Source organism: Erinaceus europaeus, chromosome 1, assembly GCF_950295315.1.
Source record: "Erinaceus europaeus chromosome 1, mEriEur2.1, whole genome shotgun sequence".
Taxonomy (NCBI): domain Eukaryota; kingdom Metazoa; phylum Chordata; class Mammalia; order Eulipotyphla; family Erinaceidae; genus Erinaceus; species Erinaceus europaeus.
Window position 1 is genome coordinate 25108414 of NC_080162.1, and position 22616 is coordinate 25131029.

Sequence of the window (22616 nt, forward strand, 5' to 3'; positions counted from 1 at the left end):
GGGGAGCTTGGAGCCTCAGGCATGAAAGTTGTTTACATAACCATTATGCTATCTCCCCAGCCCATTTCTTGACAACTGCTGGAGGCTCTGCTCTAACTAATTTAGTATAAAAAAAAACCTCCCCCTTTTCTTCATTCTTGAGAGATCCAGGTCCAGGCCCTTCTGGAGAACATTGGCCAGAGAGTAGAAGGCAACAGGATTCATTCCAACTTCCCACAAGGACAACCTGTTCCTTAGCCTGAGCCTCTGCCTCTCAGCAAGTTGCTCAGCAAGTTGGCCCTGGTTCCTTCCTGGCTCACCAGTCCTTGCTGCCTAAGTGCAGGCCACTGGCTTAGTTGTCACTGCCTCACTGGAGAGAACCTATAGTCACTGTATCTACAACCAGAGATCACCAAGATTTCTATTTTCCATTCCTTTAGCCTAATGGTTCCCAGTTTTTTGGATTTTAATGAGTTGCAAGCAATGCCTCCCGCAGTGTTCATTATGCTGTTCTTAAATTTTTCTATTTTGCAGAAATAAGTGAAAATATATTTACTATGAACTAGCTTGTGGCTTGAACCAGGAGTTGAGAAGTCAGTGGATTTGAGCACCAGTTTTGAGCTCAGCTCTACATTCAGGACTTTGTCATGATTGCAGATACTAAGCAAAGTGTCACTGCTCAAATTTCAATACATTTTTCATGCACTACCAGGACCTGAAATTTCAAACAAAAAGGGGATATGGCTGCCATTATTATCTTTCTTTGGTCTCCAGGCTGTTCGAACAATTGAGAGTTCAAGTAACTGATACAATTGCACACCTAGTGTTTAATATGAGGGTTGAGATAGGCCTAGAGTCTACGGACAGTTGTAGGAATTGCCCTTTAGACAACAGATCAGTGTGGTGAGGTATGAGAATCGACTTGAGGGCAAGGGGAGGGAGAAGCTGCAAATACCTTCTATAGAAGATGAACCCCAGGGTGGGGGGAGATAGCATAATGGTCATGCAGACTCTCATGCCTGAGGCTCCCAGGCCTCTGGTTCAATTCCCCCACACCACCATAAGCCAGAGCTGAGCAGTACTCTGGTAATGATGGTGATGATGATGATGATGATGATGATGATGATGATGATGATGATGAACCCCAAGATTAAGACTTCTCCTTTGAAAGAATGGCCCAGGAGAGAGTAAGCTGCCTGACACTCCAAGACTCCAAGACTCTAGAAGGAGGAGCTAAGACCAGTGGCCAGAAGGCAAATTTAAGCTTCATTAAGAAGTTCCAGAAATCAAAGATGTCTAAATATAGAAAGTAAACTTCTTATAACTACATACAGAAGTTGAAGAGCCATTAAGGCAGGAAAGTGATAGCAATGACTACTATTACATTGAAATGAAAAGAAGAAAGAAAATGAGATAGAAAATGATTTCATATTTATAGTATTTGACCTTTAATAAGTTTTTTGGGGGGGCGGCTGAGTTTTAAAATAGTCTAGAGAGGTAAATAAAAATGAATGTGTTTTCCTTTTCAAGATGGCAGACTACGAACACATAGCAGTGAGGAAAACAGCTGCCTTTCAAGTCTCTGCTTTGGGGACGGGAAGACAGTATAAGCATCTTTCATGCCTGAGGCTCTGATTTTTCATGTTCCAGTCTTAGTGCTACTATAAGCCAGAGTTGAGCAATGCCCTGGTAGAATAAATAAATAAATACAAATTTAAAATTATCAAAAACAGAAACCGAAAGAAAACAAACAAACCTCTGCTCTGGGTAAAGATAAAAGCTACCAAATGATATAGTCAGAGACAAGTGAAAGAGAGAAAGAACAATGTTCAAACTCAGTAACTATCAATGAAAACTCCCTGTGTCACACATGTAGAGTTTGAGTAACTTTATGATCTAAAGAAACTTATTGAAGCATCTTTCTTATGTCCTGGTGGAGTTTATAATTTAGAAATTTCACAGTTGTTATGTTGTCCTTGAGGTACTGAAGAACCTAGAGATAGAGTAGAACAGATTAATACACGGAAGACCAAGTAATTGTAGCATAGTACTGATTACACAGGAAGTGACATTTATGTTGTCATGATGATATAAACTTTTTTGAATTTTAGACACAAAGCTTAAAACCTTGATGATAATTAAAGACAAGATGTGATCATTGATAATCTCAAAAATATGAAACAATAGGGAGTTGGGTGGTAGTGCAGTGGGTTAATCACAGCTGGCGCAAAACACAAGGACCAATGCAAGGATCCTGGTTCGAGCCCCCAGCTCTCTACCTACATGGGAGTCACTTCACAAGTAGTGAAGCAGGTCTGCAGGTGTCTATCTTTCTTTCCCCCTCTCTATCTTCCCCATCTCTCTCCATTTCTCTCTGTCCTATCCAAAAACAATTACATCAACAACAATAACAACTACAACAGTAAGACAACAAGGACAACAAAAGGGAATAAATAAATATTTAAAAAAGAAAAAAAAGATTTTAAAAAATGAAACCATTATAAAAGAAATGCCAATGGAGTACTTAAGCTGGGGGAAATGAATAAAAAGTAGAGGACTTAGTAGTCTAATTTTCACAGAGGATGGCTAAAATACTAGAATTGATAAAACAAATAATAAAAGTATAAGCACATGGTCTAAATATACCAATAGAGGATATGGTGGAAGATAAATTAGATAGATTTTTTAAAAGGAAATGAAAAAGGAGGGCATTGATGTGGGCTAATTGTTCATTTTTCATACTATGAAGTCAATTGATTATCTAAAGTCAGAGAATCAAGAAATGGGTCCATAACCACTTTTATTTGGACTCACAAAGGCTAATAACCTAAGGGAACAAATATACAAATGGTTAAATGAGTCTGCCTTGGAAAAGTGAGTCAAGGATAGTGGCAGAGATATGATTTTTTCATTATACACATGCATATAACATTTTTTAAAGACAATTCAATCTCTCTCTCTCTCTCTCCCAGAGCTCTGGCTTATGGTGATAGTACAGAAGACTGAACCTGGGACTTTGGAGCCTCATGAGAGTTTCTGTGAATAACTACTTATGCTATTTCCCATGCCCTACTTTCTTTCTGGAAACCTACTTTTCACATTAAATATATGACAAAATTGAGGTTCAGATAGGTGATATGTTTTTCTTTTGGTAACAACACTAAGAGGAAGGACCAGGAATGATACCACAGCTCATACCAGCTCTTTAGAGCAATAAAGGGCTGCTCTAAAAAACCCTCAGAGTGGCCCAGGAAGTGATGCGGTGGGTAAAACATTGGACATGAGGTTCTATGTTCAATCCCCCCCATTAATACATAAGCAATAAACTCTTACTGCATCTGATTCACCAGACATTCAATTCTCTGTGTCTTTGTACCTGCTTTTATCAATCAAGAAATGTGTCCATAAGCACTTCTATTTGAGCTCACAGAGGCTAATAACCTAAGGATACAAGTGGTTAAATGAGGATGCCTTAGAAAAGTGAGTCAGGGCGGAGCTATGACTAGCAGCAGATCCCTTTCTCTCCTCTCCTCTCCTCTCCTCTCCTCTCCTCTCCTCTCCTCTCCTCTCCTCTCCTCTCCTCTCCTTTTCTCTCCTCTCCTCTCCTGGATCAACTAGGAATACCAAAGGAGACCACCCGGACCAAAACAAGACAGGACTAGAATGACCACAGGAACCCAGTAAATCACCCGTGAGTACAAACACGCGTGGCTGGTGACAGAGAGGAGAGAGGGGCCTAAGGAGAGATTAAGTGACTGCTAACAGTCCAGAAGTTTATCAGTTGAGACACCACCTCCAGTCTGCTCCACCAACAAGGGGACAGCTTAAGGGAGGAGAGGACTCCCCAGAGACTCACCAAGTGCAACTCTGAGTCTCCATTGCTACTGCCCTCAGAATCTGGAGCAGAGACAGGGAGGAACACCAGGGGACAGAGATCTAACCAGGAAACTCAGAAGAAGACCTATACCTCAGTGGCATAGCTGAGGGGCTGTGAAAGTCTCTTTGCATAACCACTGGATTATCTCTGCCACACCCTGTTTTATCTCTTGGTCAGGAGTCAGTGATTAAGCTAAGAAGCCTATTGATAGTTTAAAAGCCCTCAGGCTCCCATAGCCTACAGGGAAGAAAAAAAAAAAAGAGGAGTTTTTAAACCACTGAGCTCCAACTCAGGGATTAAAATACTATTGAAACAACTGTTAACTTCCACCACTGTGAACCCTTTAATTAACTTACTTAGACACAAGTCAATCCAGGCAGTAGTGATCAGTAATTTGAAAAGTACTGATAAAGGGAACTCATAACATAATATATAAAATGGTTAAAACAACAAGAAGAAATATTGGAGAATCAAACCAGGACAAGAGTCCAGCTAAAAGTCCTCCAGAGGGTGAAGCACAAAATAATGAGTTCAACATCCAAACATTAGCTAAGGAAATAATAACAGGAGTGAGTAAAGAATTAGAAAAATCAGAAATACAGAAATACAGAAACAACAAATGAGACTATGGAAGAAAATACTAATTATCTCATGGTTATTAGAGAGCTGAAATCTGAAATCACTGAACTAAGAACGCAACTAGCTGAACAAGCTAAAACATTATCAGAACAGGGCAACAAAATAGATGAACTCCAGAAAACAGTAGAGGGCAGAGAGAATAGAGTCAATGAGGCTTAAGACAGAATTAGCAAGATTGAGGATGAATTAGAGACAACTAAAAAAGAAGTAAGAGATCTCAAAAAGAGATTAATAGATGCTGAAAACAACAACAGAGTCCTATGGGATGACTTCAAAAGAAACACCATATGCATTATTGGCATACCAGAGGAAGAAAGAGAAGGAGAGGAGGAAAGCATTTTCCAGGACATAATAGCTGAAAACTTCTCTAGTCTAGACAACATCAAAGACATAAAGATTCAAGAAGCCCAGAGGGTCCCAAACAGAATTAACCCAGACCTAAAGACACCAAGACATATCATACTTAGAATGGAAAGGAATAAGGATAAAGAAAGGATCCTGAAGGCTGCAAGAGAAAAACAAAGAGTCACCTCCAAAGGAAAACCCATAAGATTAGCAGCAGATTTCTCCATACAAACACTATAGGCCAGAAGAGAATGGCAAGATATCTATTGAGTGCTCAATGAGAAAGGCTTTCAACCAAGAATACTATATCCTGCTAGAATATCAATCAGACTAGATGGAGGCATCAAAACCTTCTCAGACAAGCAACAGTTGAAGGAATCAACTATCACCAAGCCTACACTGAAAAAAGTTCTGAAAGGTCTCCTATAAACAATCAGACCACCACAAATAGGACATATATCAAAACACTGTAAAACTCTACAAGAATGGCGTTAAAATATCTTCAATCTTTGATATCAGTAAATGTCAATGATGCCTGAATTCACCTATTAAAAGACACAGAGTAGGAAGATGGATCAGAAAACACAACCCAACAATATGCTGTCTACAGGAAACCCACCTAACTCAACAAGACAAACATAGACTTAAAGTGAAAGGATGGAAAACTCTCATACAAGCCAATGGCCCACAAAAAGGGCAATTCTCATATCTGACACGATAGACTTTAAAATAGATAAGATTAGAAAATATAGGAGTGGACACTACTTAATGCTCAGAGGATCAGTCAATCAAGAGGACTTAACAATTATTAACATCTATGCACCCAATGAGAAGCCATCTAAATACATCAAACTTCTACTGAAAGAGCTACAGCAATATATTAACAGCAACACAATCATAGTAGGGGACTTCAACACCCCACTCTCTCAACTTGACAGATCATCCAGGCCGAAAATCAATAAATACATAAGGGAGATAAATGAAGAGATAGATAAACTAGGAATATTGGACATTTTCAGAGTCATTCATCCCAAGAAACTGGAATACACATTTTACTCAAATCCACATGGGTCATTCTCAAGGATAGACCATATATTAGGCCACAAAGACAGCATCAGCCAATTCAAGAGCATTGAAATCATCCCAAGCATCTTCTCAGGCCACAGTGGAATGAAACTAACACTTAAGAATCAACAAAAGATTAGTAACAGTTTCAAAATGTGGAAGCTCAACAGTACACTTCTTAACAACTTCTGGGTCAAAGAGGAAATCAAGGAAGAAATCAAAATGTTTTGAGACTTCAAGGAAAATGAAGACACAAGCTATCAAAATATTTGGGACACAGCTAAAGCAGTACTAAGAGGGAAGTTCATAGCTATACAAGCACACATTAGGAAACAAGAAAAAGCACAAATAAACAGCCTGATTGCACATCTTAAAGACCTAGAAGAAGAAGAACAAAGGAACCCTAAAGCAACCAGAAGGACAGAAATCACTAAAGTTAGGGCAGAAATCAATAACATTGAGAATAAGAAAACCATACAAAAGATCAATAAAAGTAAATGTTGGTTCTTCGAAAGAGTAAACAAAATCGACAAAGCTTTAGCCAGACTCACAAAACAAAAAAGGCAGAAGACCCAAATAAACCAGATAGTAAATGAAAGAGGAGATGTCACAACAGACACTGCAGAAATTCAACATATCATACAAGGCTTCTATGAACAACTATATGCCACCAAGCTAGAGAACCTGGAAGAAATGAATGATTTCCTAGATACCTACCAACTTCCAAAACTAAGTAAAGAGGAAGTGAATAACATGAACAGGCCCATCACAGTTAATGAAATTGAAAGTTATCAAAAATCTCCCCAAAAATAAAAGTCCTGGACCAGATGGTTTTACAAATGAATTCTACAAAACCTTCAAAGAAGAACTAATACCTCTCCTTTTAAAAGTCTTCCAGAAGATTGAAGACACTGGAATACTCCCTGCCAGCTTCTATGAAGCCAACATCACTCTGATACCAAAAGCAGACAGGGACACAACCGAAAAAGAAAACTACAGACCAATATTTTTGATGAACATAGATGCGAAAGTATTGAACAAAATTCTAGCCAACCAGATACAGCAGTATATCAAAAAGATTGTTCATCATGACCAAGTGGGGTTTATCCCAGGCATGCAAGGTTGGTTTAATATACGTAAATCAATCAATGTGATCCACCACATCAACAAAAGCAAGACCAAAAACCACATGGTCATATCAATAGATGCAGAGAAAGCCTTTGACAAAATCCAACATCCCTTTATGATCAAAACACTACAAAAAATGGGAATAGATGGAAAATTCCTGAAGACAGTGAAGTCTATATATAGCAAACCTACAGCCAACATCATACTCAATGGGGAAAAACTGGAAGCATTTCCCCTCAGATCAGGTATGAGACAGGGCTGCCCACTATCACCATTACTATTCAACATAGTGTTGGAAGTTCTTGCCATAGCAATCAGGCAGGAGCAAGGAATTCAAGGGATACAGATTGGAAGAGAAGAAGTCAAACTCTCCTTATTTGCAGATGACATGATAGTATACATGGAAAAACCTAAGGAATCCAGCAAGAAGCTTTTGGAAATCATCAGGCAATACAGTAATGTGTCAGGCTATAAAATTAACATTCAAAAGTCAGTGGCATTCCTCTATGCAAACAATAAGTTAGAAGAAGTTGAAATCCAGAAATCAATTTCTTTTACTATAGCAACAAAAACAATAAAATATCTAGGAGTAAATCTAGCCAAAGAAGTGAAAGACTTGTATACTGAAAATTATGAGTCACTACTCAAAGAAATTGAAAAAGACACTAAGAAGTGGAAAGATATTCCATGTTTCATGGGTTGGAAGAATTAACATCATCAAAATGAATATATTACCCAGAGCCATCTACAGATTTAATGCTATCCCCATCAAGATCCCAACCACATTTTTCAGGAGAATAGAAAAAATGCTACAAATGTTTATCTGGAACCAGAAAAGACCTAGAATTGCCAAAACAATCTTGAGAAAAAAGAACAGAACTGGAGGCATCACACTCCCAGTTTTCAAATTGTATTATAGGGCCATTGTCATCAAAGCTGCTTGGTACTGGAACATGAATAGACACACTGACCAGTGGAATAGAATTTAGAGCCCAGAAATGAGGCCCCACACCTATGGGCATCTAATCATTGACAAAGGTGCCCAGACTATTAAATGGGGAAAGCAGAGTCTCTTCAACAAATGGTGTTGGAAACAATGGGTTGAAACATGCAGAAGAATGAAACTGAATCACTGTATTTCACCAAATACAAAAGTAAATTCTAAGTGGATCAAGGACTTGGATGTTAGACCAGAAACTATCAGATACTTAGAGGAAAATATTGGCAGAATGCTTTTCCGCATAAATTTTAAAGACATCTTCAATGAAACAATTCCAATTACAAAGAAGACTAAGGCAAGTATATACCTACGGGACTACATCAAATTAAAAAGCTTCTTTACAGCAAAAGAAACCACTACCCAAACCAAGAGACACCTCACAGAATGGGAGAAGATCTTTACATGCCATATATCAGATAAGAGTTTAATAACCAACATATATAAAGAGCTTGCCAGACTCAACAACAAGACAACAAATAACCCCATCCAAAATGGGAGGAGGACATGGACAAAATATTTACCACAGAAGAGATCCAAAAGGCTGAGAAACACATGAAAAAATGCTCCAAGTCTCTGATTGTCAGAGAAATGCTAATAAAGACAACAATGAGATATCACTTCACTCCTGTGAGAATGTCATACATCAGAAAAGGTAACAGCAGCAAATGCTGGAGAGAGTGTGAGGTCAAAGGAACCCTCCTACACTGCTGGTGGGAATATCAATTGGTCCAACCTCTGCAGAGAACAGTCTGAAGAACTCTCAGAAGGCTAGAAATGGACGTACCCTATGACCCTGCAATTCCTCTCCTGGGGATATATCCTAAGGAACCCAACACATCCATCCAAAAAGATATGTGTACACATATGTACTTGGCAGCACAATTTGTAATAGCCAAAACCTGGAAGCAACCCAGGTGTCCAACAACAGATGAGTGGCTGAGCAAGTTGTGGTCTATATACACAATGGAATACTACTCAGCTGTAAAAAATGGTGACTTCACCATTTTCAGCCGATCTTGGATGGACCTTGAAAAGATCATGTTGAGTGAAATAAGTCAGAAACAGAAAGATGAATATGGGATGATCTCATTCTCAGGCAGAAGTTGAAAAACAAGATCAGAAAAGAAAACACAAGTAGAACCTGAAATGCAATTGGCATATTGCACCAAAGTAAAAGACTCTGGGGTGGGTGGGTGGGGAGAATACAGGTCCATAAAGGATGATAAATGACATAGTGGGTTGGATTGTCAAATGGGAAACTGGAGAATGTTATGTATGTACAAACTATTGTATTTACTGTTGAATGTAAAACATTAATTCCTCAATTAAAAAAAGAAAGAAAGAAAAGTGAGTCAGGGATAGGAGCAGAGACATGATTTTTTTTTTCATTATACACATGCATATAACATTTTTTGTTGTTGTTTTTTTAAGACAATGCAATCAACCTCTCTCTCCTCTCCTCTCTCTTCCCTCTCTCTCTCTCTCTCTCATCTGTTTGAGTGTCCTGGGGATAGAGAGTCCTTTTATTTGCTTGAGTGTCCTTGCATATGCCTATTTAATTTTCATGAACCAGACAAATGTCAGTAACTCTCTTTTACCCCCTGTACTCTGTATAGTAATGTTTATGATCCACTTATTTGTCCATCTTGTTGTGTTGTTTGCTGGGCTGTGTGTGAATCCTTGTTATGTGCGCGATTCAACACCATAACCCAGTTACTACCGCAAGGCCTAAGAGTGTTCAAAATCATTCAGGGGATCTGCAGTTGGTTGGAATATGTATATCTCTGACACTTAAGATTCTGGGCTGGAGGCTGAGGTCACAAGCCTGAAAGCTGTGGAGGAAGCTGTTCCATCATGAGCTCAGATTCCATCCTGAAAAGACTCTCTACCCTCAGCCTTCTTACTCGGTCACCCTCCTGTTTGCTTGTTCTCCCATATCCCCAGGCATATCTGCTCATCTCAGCGCTCCTCAAAGGCAAACTTTATGAGCCAAGTGGAACCTTCCATCTGGATTGAATTAAATCCCTGACAGAATTATGTCCCAAGTCAGCAGGGGCCGGAGAAAGGCTTTGGAGGAAAGGAACCAGACCTTTTTCTTAGGGGAACTAACTCAAAAAGAAAAACAACATGTCAGTACAGGGTGTGTAGAGGAGTGGAAGCAGGAAGATGGATGATGGAGCAGCTCTCACTGGACCTGAATAGTTTGTCAGCTCACAGTCTCTGTCTCACTTTTCTCACCTGGATATTAAGAGAGATAATACATACATGCTTTGTGGTGGGACATAATGGAGACAGAAGGTGAGACAGTTTAGAGAGAAATGCAAATTAAAACTACACTACGATATCGTCTCACACTTGAGAGAATGGCTTACATCAGCAAACCAGGAAATGACAGGTGTGGAAGAGGTTGTGGAGAAAAGGGAACTCTGCTACACTGCTGGTGGGAATGCAAACTGGTACAGCCCCTTTGAAAGACTGTATGGATAGTCTTAAAAAAAAATAAAATGGAACTACCTTGTGACCCAGCAATACCACTCTTAGGCATTTATCCAGTGGACACTCAAGCACTAATCTGAAGGGACATATCCCCTATGTTCATAGCTGTGTTATTCACAATAGCCAAAGAGTGGAAGCAGCCTAGATGCCCGTCATCAGATGACTGGCTAACAAAGTTATGGGTCATGGATTCCATAGAATACTACTCTGCAATCATAGAAGAGGATATTGTGTTCTTTGGGACAAAATGGATGGAAGTGGAGATGATTATGCTTAGCCAACTAAGTAAAGAGATGAAAGACAACAGCCAGATGCTGTTTCACTCATATGCAGAATCTAAAGATTTGATTTACATAAACTTGCCCAAAAAAGATCCAAATACAACAGAAGCAAATGAGCAAACTGTAAGACTTTTATGAACTATGGTGGTTATCTTTGTGAGGTGGGAGGGTTCAGATACAGAAATTTGGTGGTGGGTGTGTTGTGGAACTATACATTGGAATCTTACAATCTTATAACAAACTATTAGTAACAAATAATTTTTAAAAAAAAAAAAAGATGAGATGGTGTCTGGAACAGTGTTGCCTTAGGGTGACTGCTCAGTTTATGTGTGAACCTTCCTTTCTTTCTAGTTCTTTCTTTTTCTCTCTGTTTTCATTTTTATTTTTATCACAGTTGTATATAGACATAGTCAAAGAGACAAATTGGTTTTTTGCTATGGCAAAGACTGGTTCCCACCTCATTCTCACTTCATTTTTCCTCAGAGGCAGCCACTTATAACTATTTTAACAAAATTTTTAATGTATTTCACTATTTCAGAATAACTTGCTTATATTGAAACATTTTTCCATTTTAAGCTTTACCAGCTAAATTCTTACTAAGGAAATGGAGGACCTGGCGTGTTTGAAGCATACTTCTCCCCATCCTCACACCACCACCACCTGTGCCCCAAACACGCACACACATACTTCTGGGGCTGGTCCCCATCTTCCCATTGTGACTGTAGTATAACAGAGGGAACCATTTTCAGAGCTTACATTTCTTTTGATTGTATAACCAAAAGAATCAATATATGACTAAGTTATACCAGTAACTTTTTCTGTTCTGAGCACTATTTTCTCCCTCTGGAACTCATAACAATCACTGCATTCTAATAGTTTAAAAATAGTTGTTTAGGACCAGGGAAAAGGCGCCAGTGATTGTGCACCAAAGTCTTTCTCATGAGTAATGTCCCAGAGATTCGAGGTTCAGTCACTGGCGACCCCCATATGACAGATCTAAGCAGTGCTCTGGCTTTCCTCTCTTCATTCATGAACCTAAACAAATCTTTGAAAAATAAAAGTATTTCTATTTCCACCAAAACACTAGCTCAGTTGTGTACATGTCCTTTTAATATTTGCTTTTGTGTGGCAATCTGTCCCTTCCATCTTGCTGAAGAACTTTCTCCTGGACCTCTCTGGCCAGGTCCAGCCGGGCAAATTTCTGAGTTCACTACACAACTGCCAACAGGAGTCTTCTTCGCCTTTGACACTTACCTCTCTTGTCTTGGATCCCCTGTCTTCTGGATCCCATTTTTCTCTTTCTTGGTTTACATTCTCATTTTTGGAGGAGCATATCCTCTAGTAGTTTTCTGGAAAATGCAGCATGTGAGACAAAAATCTGAAAATATTGTTATTTTATCCTCACATTTGACTGGTAGTTTTGCAGGGTGAGAATTCCAGCTGGAAAATAATTTTCCTATAAAATATTGGAGACATTCTTGCATTGCCTTCTAATTTACTAGACACTTGCAATGAACTCTAATGTCTTTCTGACGACTGACGCTCTGAACATAATTGAAATTTTATCTCTGTAACATTTCAGCATCTTCTTTCTTCTCCAAAAAGTCTGTCATTTTATCATGTTATGTTCTTGGTGTGGATCTATTTTTTTCCCATGTGCAGGACACTCACCGAGACTTTTTGATCTACGACATAATGCTCTTCAGTCCTCTGATTTTCTTCATCTTTCCTGATTTCCATGTCTATACTGTCTCCCTCTTATTTCTGAGGGAAATCACAATCATTTTTATTTCTACTGAGGAATTATTTACTTTAAAATGGTCTTTGTTCTAAAAATTAACAGACTTCATTTTGGAGCAGTTTTAGATTTACAGAAAAGTTGAATGGGGAACCTGGTGGTGGCAGACCCCTTTAAGCCCATATAGTACTATTCCCAAGGACCTGAGCAAAGACCCGGCTTCAAACCCCCACTCCACCTGCATTTGTAGTGCAGTTACCGAGACTCAGCAATAAGCCTGGTGGCAATTAAAAAAAAAATTAAAAATTAAAGTTTGTTGTTGTTTATTTTAGATATCAGAATTTTATTGAAGATATATCTTGTGTTTTCACCCAATATTTGGCACCTATGTTATTCATGTGTCTACAAGGAATTTTATATTTTAATTTCTCTTAATTTTTTTTTCCACATTACTGCACAGTATGGTGGTGCTGGGGACTGAACCTGGGACCTCTAGTGTCTTAGGCATGGAAGTCTTTTTGCATACCCATTATGCTATCTCCCCAGCCCCTGTATTTTAATTTCTAACGTTGTTCTCTAGGTACTCATTAAAGTTCCTTAGTTTTTGTTTTATTTGACAATTATATGATGACAGTTCTTGTCATCTGTCTGAAAAATGTCAATAATGATTTTTCCTGAGGTTTTCCTCTTCTTATATAGTCTTACTCTTTGTTTCTTCCAAGCTGCTTCTCTTTCTTAGAAAAGGCTTTCTTCATAACATAGGGGATTCTTGGCTGTCTTCGTGTGCAAGGAGACCCCACAAATCTTGCTAGATGCTCTGGATATATATTGGAAAGCAAAGGTGCTAAGTGACTGAGCTTCTCTCTAGGGTAGTCAGGCAGGGCATTCTGTTAGGAAGCCTGTCTACATAATTCTTTTTAAAAAAATATTTATTTATTTATTCCCTTTTTGTTGACCTTGGTTTTTTTTATTATTGTAGTTATTGTTGTTATTGATGTCATCCTTGTTGGATAGGACAGAGAGAAATGGAGAGAGGAGGGGAAGACAGAAAGGGGGAGAGAAAGATAGACACCTGCAAACCTGCTTCACCGCTTGTGAAGTGACTCCCCTGCAGGTGGGGAGCCGGGGGCTTGAACCAGGATCCTTATGCAGGTCCTTGAGCTTTGTGTCACATGCGTTTAACCTGCTGAGCTACCATCCAACTGCCATAAGACACCTGCAGACCTGCTTCGCCGCTTGTGAAGAGACTCCCCTGCAGGTGGGAAGCCAGGGCTGGAGCCTGGAGGCTTGAACCCAGACCCTTATGAGGGTCCTTGCACTTTGTGCCACCTGTGCTTAACCCGCTGCGCTACCACCCGACTCCTACATAATTCTTGCCTGGGCCTTAGAAGCCTGGTTGTTAGTAGTTTATAATCTAATTGGTGAATTTTTCATTTAATCCCACTTGTCAGTGTTTTCCCATTAATCTATGCCTGGTGTCTGTCTTCCTGTTTGAATAAACCTGCTTTGTCCTCTCCAGGTAATGAAGCTTCAGGCACCTACTGAGGTGGAGGACACCTACATAGTGAAGGGATGAACCTAGGGGTCAAACTCTTCTCAGAATTTTGGGGAGCATAATATAATGAGTTTGTTACACAGAGAAAATGTTGTTCTCCTCCGGGATTTTAATATTCTAGGAGAATAACACCAATGGATTTTTGGAGCAAATTTTAAATCAGATGTGATGATACTATACATGTAATGTACTTTACATTAATTTATAATGTTTTTTCAATAAAAATAGGATGGCACTTTTCTGTCATAGTAAGATAAGGATTTTCTAAAATTTGAACTTTTCTGTTATTTGTTCATCCAAAAGCTCTGCTTTGTTGCCCTCAATATGTACTCATAGTGAATGAATTCGAACAAGGCACTCTTATCAGAAATTATTTCTGTATGTCTTAATTGCATGGATTGTTCAAGGCATTTGGGATTCTGGCTAACGTTATTTAGCATTTATTAGTTTCAGAGATTTAAAAAATAAGCTTTCTATAGAGTATCCATGTTTTCTCCGGTGCCTCTTGGCTATGTCACTTTTTCAGACTTCCCTTATTTTTATCACCTGTATTCTTCACATCCATACCAGTCTTTGAGAGACAGCTGGGTCTACCTCACTGCAGTTCCATGTGTCAGTAAGTCAGATACTCATAAACACTCATAACACATTGACTGGTAAGCTTTGATACCTTACTCAAGACACTCAAATATTTTGGAACTTATTTCCACTTTAACTTGATTGTATTTATAATTTCACTTGGAAAATAATGCTTCAGACTGACTCTCAATGCAGTCAGCTACAGAAAATGCTTCAAAGTGAAGCCACTTATATATGGGGACACTTGGAGTGAACTTAGCTTAAAAACTATATATAGTGGGAGTTGGATAGTAGTGCAGCGGGTTAAGCGCATGTGGCACAAAGCACAAGGACCAATGTAAGGATCCTGGTTCGAGCCCTTGCCTCCCCACCTACAAGGGAGTCACTTCACAAGCGGTGAAGCAGGTCTGCAGGTGTCTATCTTTCTCTCCCCCTCTCTGTCTTCCCGTCCTCTCTCCATTTCTCTCTGTCCTATCCAACAATGATGACATCAACAACAACAATAATAACCACAACAATAAAACAACAATGGCAACAAAAGGGAATAAATATTTTTATAATCTTTAAAAAAAAAACTATACACAGTGTCCTTCTGAATTTGATTTTAAAACTTCACTATATAACTTATACATGTGTTTAAAACATTTATAGCTATCAGAGTTTCCCTCCTCTTGACATATCAGTATGGACATGGGAAATGAAAACAAGGGCACATAAATGGGACTACATGAAACTAAAAAGCTTCTACACATCGAAAGCAAACTATGCAAGGATAACCAGGCAAGCCAGTAAACAGGAGAACATATTTGCATGTTACACATTTGACAGATGACTGATATCAAGCATCTGTAAAGAAATGGTATAGCTCTACAAAAGAAAAGATAGTAATACCTCGATAAAAAGGTTGGCCAAAGAACTACACAGACACTTTTCTAAAGTAGAGATACTCATGGCCCATGGACATGTGAAGAAATATTCCACTTTACTTATTAGAGAAATGTAAATTAAAGCTACACTAAGATTCCATTTCCCACCTGAGAAAATGGCTTACATCAACAAAACAGGAAATCACAGGTGTTGTTGAGGTTGTGGAGAAAAAGGGTCTCTGCTGTACTGCTGGTAGGGATGAAAACTGACACAGCCCTTTGGGGAGATTGTATGGAGAGTCCTTAAACAAAGAAAAATTGGCAGGTGGGGTGGGCAATGGTGCACCTGTTCTGGTCCACACACAAACATATATATATACAAAGACTGGGATTGAGCCCTCACTCACCACCTGCAGGGGGATGTTTCACAAGTGGTAAAACAGGTTTGCCTGTGTCTGTCTTTCTCTCTCCCTCTCTTACTCTTTCTTTCTTTTTTAAATTTTTTAAATTGTCTTTATTTATTAGATGGAGACAGCCAGAAATCAAGAGGGAAGGGGGTGATAAAGAGGGAGAGAGACAGAGAGACACCTGCAGCCCTGGTTAACCACTTGTAAAGCTTTCCCCCTGCAGGTGGGGACCAGGAGCTCTAACCAGGGTCCTTGCGCATTGTAATACATGTACTTAACCAGGTGAGCCAACACCCGACCCCCTCTCTTTCTTTCTTTTCTTTTTTTTTTTTCCTTTTTATCAGTGCACTGTTCAGCTCTGGTTCATGGTGGTTCTGGGGATTGAGCCTGAGACATACGAATCTCAAACATGAAAGTCTTGTTGTACAATATTTATACCCTTTCCCGTATTAGGGAGCTACTCTCTTCCCTGATCCAGGTTTCTGGTCCTTTTCCAGCCATGACATCATCTCCCCAGACAATAATTAGGATCCTCCTGCATATCAGATTTCAGGATCAGGTAAAAACAAACAAACAAACAAAAAACACTAGTATAGCTATAGGCCCTTTGAAATATAACTAAAATATGCCTACTAGCTATCTACAAAATGGAGGACACGCCCCCCCCCAACACTTCATCTGCACTATTCCAGCCTTTAGGTTCATGATGTTCAACAATTTGTTTGGCTTTGTATGTTAACTCTCTTTTCAGCCACCAGGTTCCAGATGCTAGCAGGATGCAACCAGACTTCCCTGGACAGACAACCCCTCTAATGTCCCTTGGAGCTCAGCCTCCCCAGAGCCCTTCCCCACTAGGGAAAGAGAGAGACAGGCTGGGAGTATGGATCAACCTGTCACCACCCATGTTCAGCAGGGAAGCAATTACAGAAACCAGACCTTCAACCTTCTGCGTCCCACAATGACCTTGGGTCCATACTCCCAGAGGATTAAAGAATAGGAAAGCTATCAGAGGAGGGGATGGTATATGGAGGTCTGATGGTGGGAATTGCGTGAAGTTGTAGCCCTCTTATCCTATGGTTTTGTCAATGTTTCCTTTATATAAATAAAAAAATGAAAAATGAAAAATGAAAAATGAAAGTCTTGTTGTGTAACCATTATGCTAGCTCTGCTGCTTTCTCTCCCTCTCTACCCCCCCCCCTCCATTTCACCCTCTTGTGTCAAAAAGAAAAAAAAAAAACACAGCCACTGGGAGCGGTGGATTTGTAGTGCCTACACTGACCCCCCCCCCCAGTGATAACCCTAGTGGCAAAAACCAAATAAATAAAATAAATAAAAATGAAATGACCTTTATTCAAAGGATGCTCAAACACTAATTCAAGGGACATATGCACTCTTATGTTCATAGCTGTATTATTCACAATAACCAAAGAGTAGAAGCAGCCTAAATGACCATTGACAGATTTCTGGATTAAAAATGTTATGGGATTTTTAAAAAGTTACAGGATATATACTCCATGGAATCAAAAAAGTCGATTTTTGTGTCCTTTGGAACCAAGTAGATGGAAGTAGAGGTGATCATGCTTAGTGAACTAAGTAAAGAGATGAAAGACAACTACCAGATGGTTTCACTCAGATGTGGAATCTAGAGAACTGATACACATGAACTTTCAAAACAAACAAAATACAGAAGTGAACAAATTGTTTATGAGAAGTGTGGTGGTTATCACTGGTGGTTGGGAGGATTGGTACATAGAACTTTGGTGGTGGGCTCAATGTGGAACTACACGCCCTATAATTTTATAATCTTGCAACCTACTGTTAATCAAAAATAAAAAAAATTAAAAATTGTTTCCTCCTCTCTTGCAGGATTTGAACCCAAGGCTTCCAGCTTGCTAAACAACACCTCTACCACTAGTTTACTGCACTGGCTCTTCTGGCAAGTGCTAATTCGTTTCCCCTAGTGTTCTCTGAGAGATGAAAGTCAGCTATGAAGGTGGTGCTTCCTTTCACTTCTCTTCATCATATAATGAGTGAGCACTCAGTATAAATCTCTTTTTTAGACTATTTGTCAGTAATTCTTGTACACATCACACTATATTTACCACAATGACTACATGCTAATGCTACTCTGTGCAATTTGCTTTTATACCTTGCACAACACAGTCACGAGCTTCTGGAAGATGTTTCCACTTAATTGTCTCTGGAATTTGATTGAGAAAAACTATTCTTCACATTTTATTTTAAGCCCACTGAGTATAGAAAATGCTTAGAAGTTTCAACACCAAATATGTTGAGTCTTCCAGTAGATTTGGTCATTATTACATTATTATTTACAATAGGAGAGATAGAGGGAGAGAGAGGGAGAGAGAGACAGAGAGAGAGAAAGAGAGAGAGACATGTTCATATATAGATCTCAAGAATATGTTTCATAGACAAAGGCAAATAAGAAGAGTTAGGAGCTGGCAGCTCATTGTCATAATCACCTACCCTGAGTTAAGTATTTTTGGTATGTTCTATATAAATATTAAGTATATAATGTAACAATTTAGTCATTAGTTTCCTCAACCAAAATCTTTTATTTCAATGATTTTGTTTTCTTTTTCTTTTAAATTTTTTATTTATAAAAAGGAAACATTGACAAAACCATAGGATAAGAGGGCTACAACTTCACGCAATTCCCACCATCAGACCACCATATACCATCCCCTCCTCTGATAGCTTTCCTATTCTTTAATCCTCTGGGAGTATGGACCCAAGGTCATTGTGGGACGCAGAAGGTTGAAGGTCTGGTTTCTGTAATTGCTTCCCTGCTGAACATGGGTGGTGACAGGTTGATCCATACTCCCAGCCTGTCTCTCTCTTTCCCTAGTGGGGAAGGGCTCTGGGGAGGCTGAGCTCCAAGGGACATTAGAGGGGTTGTCTGTCCAGGGAAGTCTGGTTGCATCCTGCTAGCATCTGGAACCTGGTGGCTGAAAAGAGAGTTAACATACAAAGCCAAACAAATTGTTGAACATCATGAACCTAAAGGCTGGAATAGTGCAAATGAAGTGTTGGGGGGTAGGTGGTGTCCTCCATTTTGTAGATAGCTAGTAGGCATATATTTCAAAGGGCCTATAGCTATACTAGTGTTTTTTGTTTATTTGTTTGTTTTTACCTGATCCTGAAATCTGATATGCAGGAGGATCCTAATTATTGTCTGGGGAGATGATGTCATGGCTGGAAAAGGACCAGAAATCTGGATCAGGGAAGAGAGTAGCTCCCTAATATGGGGAAGGGGTATAAATATTGTTGACTGTAAACCCCATCGATTTGATGTGATCTGGGGCCCATAATTAGCTTAGGAGCCTGTGTGACCTCTGCATCCCTCTAGATCTGAGCTCACATTCTGTGGTCATGAATAGGAACATTCCATGCCGCCCCAGTATCAACCCATCTTCCTCAAGTGTAGCATAGAGTATGTTGTCCATTCTCCCTTCGGAGGATGGAACATTCTCTACCATTGTTGATCCAAGTTGAAGGCAAGGTCCTATGGGAACCCACAAAGGGGTCTATTTTGTTGTTCCTGATAGAAATGACCGGTAACAATGGAGAGAGGGATTTATTCGAGTACTAGGCCCATCGAGTCTGTTTGGGAATCTCAGGACTTCCGGAATAGGGCCCCAGCTGTCCTCAACCAAAATCTTATTAGCATCTACTCTCACACATCTTAAATCATTTTATTGGGGGAAATAATGCTTTATATGACAGTTGTTGACATAGTCACATCTATTTGGAATATTATAGGCTGTAGTCTTTTCAAATTGATTTTTCACTAAGCAATAAGCATTTATTTATTTTTCATAATATTATTAAGATGATGATGATGATAGATAGATAGATAGTTAAAAAAGCCACAGCATTGAAGCCTCCTTCCTAACTGGGTCACATGCATGGTAAAACAGTGCACACTATTCAAGTGAAATATTTCCCAGCCCTACAAATAAGCATTTAAGGTTTATTCATACTCTTTTACAACTTATAATTCACTCACTCACTCATTCATTCATTCACTTTTTTCTTTTTTCTCCCTTCAGGATTGTTGCTGGGGCTCAGTGTTGGTACTACAAATCCTCTGCTCCTAGCAGCCTTTTTTTTTTTTTTTTAATCTTATTGGACAGTACAGAGAGAAATTGAGAGGGGAGAGGAAACTAGACATCTGCAGACCTGCTTCACCACTTGTGAAGGAACCCAGGGCCTCAAACCAGGATCCTAGTAGGGTCCCTGAGCTCCATACTATGTGTGCTTAACCAGGTGTGCCATTGCCGGGAACTCTCATTTCTTTTTCTTCAAATTTATTTATATTTTTACTTATTTATTGGATATAGATAGCCAGAAGTCAAGAGGGAAGGGAATGATAGAGAGGAAAAGAGACATAGAGACACCTGCAACACTGCTTCACCACTTGTAAAGCTTTCTCCCTACAGGTGGGGACCAGGGGCTCGAACCCAGGTCCTTGAACATGTGCTGTTCACCAGGTGCACCAGCACCAGGCCTCCCATTTATTTCCTTTTTCTATCATTAACTAATATTCAGCTGTATGAATGTACTACAGTCTGCTTATTCATTCATCCATTGAAGGACATCTTGGTTGCTTCCAGTCTTTGTCAGTTACGGATAAAGCTGTTATAAATATTTACACAGAGATTTTTGTGTGGGCATAAGTTTTCAAGTCATTTGGATCATTGAACAGATTTTAAATAACCATACTTTTTGTTTGGCTTCCCCTTTACACCTATTTCAGTAGGAAAGAAATACTGCTTGTGTCTAGGTCTTTTAGAGATTCCACTAAGTAAACCAACTTGCTTCATTAATTTCTACTCCGCATCTATTGAGATAATCATATGGTTTCTGGCTTCTTTTTAATACATAGGCTGTCTTTGATATGTTGACTCTCTCAAAAGCCTAGACCAGGGAGAACAGAAGCAACCGATAGCACAGCTATATACAAGATGCTGGGTATTATACCCCAAACCCTAACAAAGGGACTTTTCAAAGTTAACTCAATCACCAAATAATGTGATGATAACAATAACTATCCATTGTCTTCTTGAACCCTAAGACAGCAGGAACCTCATATTTCCACAATAGAGCCTATATTTTCCCCAGTCCTGTAACCTTAGGGTGGGGCCCACTTTCCTGCATGCTTCTCTCAATTCAAATCAAATAATATTGCATCCGTGGATTGCAACCCAATCAACGCAACAAGTGCCACCCCAGCATGCTTCACTTCAGACTGTGTCCAGAGACTTCAGGTGTGGAATGACAACCCTTCAGCTTCATCACTCGGGTGAGACCTTTCCTTTCATAGTATTCTCTAATTCCATTCCAGGTGTTCCACTCCCCAATAAAGTCCCCAAACCTAGGTATAGTCCAGGTCCCCTGAGATAGAGCATATGTTCACACGTGCCCATAAACTAGGGAAAAATATATACCTGAAAGCAGAAGTACACAAGAGCCTGCAGGGAATACCCCCCAACACTTCATCTGCACTATTCCAGGCTTTAGGTCCATGGCTGTTCAACAATTTGCTTGTCTTTGTATGTTAACTCTCTTTTCAGCCACCAGGTTCCAGATGCCAGCACTATGCTGACCAGACTTCCGTGGACAGACGACCCCACCAATGTGTACTGGAGCTCCACTTCCCCAGAGACCCACCCTACTAGGGAAAGAGAGAGGCAGACTGGGAGTATGGACCGACCAGTCAACGCCCATGTTCAGCAGGGAAGCAATTACAGAAGCCAGACCTTCCACCTTCTGTAACCCACAACGACCCTGGGACCATGCTCCCAGAGGGATAGAGAAAGGGAAAGCTATCAGGGGAGGGGATGGGATATGGAGATCCGGTAGTGGGAATTGTGTGGAACTATATCCCTCTTATCCTATGGTTTTGTTAATGTCTCCTTTCTTAAATTAAAAAAAAAATTTTTTTTTCTACTCCATGTTTGTGATTCAGCTTTTTTCTGGTTTGCCAAGTCAGCTAAAATATTCAATCAGATCTTCAGAACATTATGTTGCCTGATTCCTTGTCCTGTTCCCATTATTTCTATGAATTTATGTATCTTTCTTAAAAATTTTCTGTAATTTATTAACATCATGTAGAAGTCAATGTCAAAGTTAAACCTGCCAGCTTCCACTAGAAGAATTACCTTCCTTTCTTCTGCAGAAGTTGAAACTTCATGTCTCTAGGGCTGACCCAGGTGTACTCAGCAAGCACCAGATGCTGTGAGCCCAGTCATAGGAGAAGACCCTCCACTCTCAGTCCACTCCCGTCCTAGTTAGGGCTTCATTCCTAACCCGCTGCCTTGATGATGTTACCCTTCAGGCTTTGAAGGCCTAAAGTTGTTGAGAAAGGAATTGGCTAGACATTTAGAGCTGGAGATCTCAGGTCAAGGTCACACCTGTGTGTGGCTTAGCTGGGGAATAGCACAAATGGGGGTGGGCAGAGGACAGGGGTTGAAAGAGCAAGAACCTCATCAGTAAATTTCAGATGCTCAGCATTTTTCTAGTTTCTGTTTAACCCACCCAATGTCATCTTCTTAACACTCGGTGCTTTGCAATAAACTTTCTGAGGAAATGACAGAAACGTCTCTGTCTAGGGTTAGAATCAAGAAAGACCAGGTGG

General features: G+C 39.6%; 1 long non-coding RNA gene across 2 annotated transcripts in view; it reads right to left on the reverse strand.

Moving 5' to 3' along the window:
* Positions 1 to 22616, reverse strand: part of LOC132542387 (uncharacterized) — a 91092-nt gene that overhangs the window by 65098 nt on the left and 3378 nt on the right. The window lies entirely within an intron of this gene.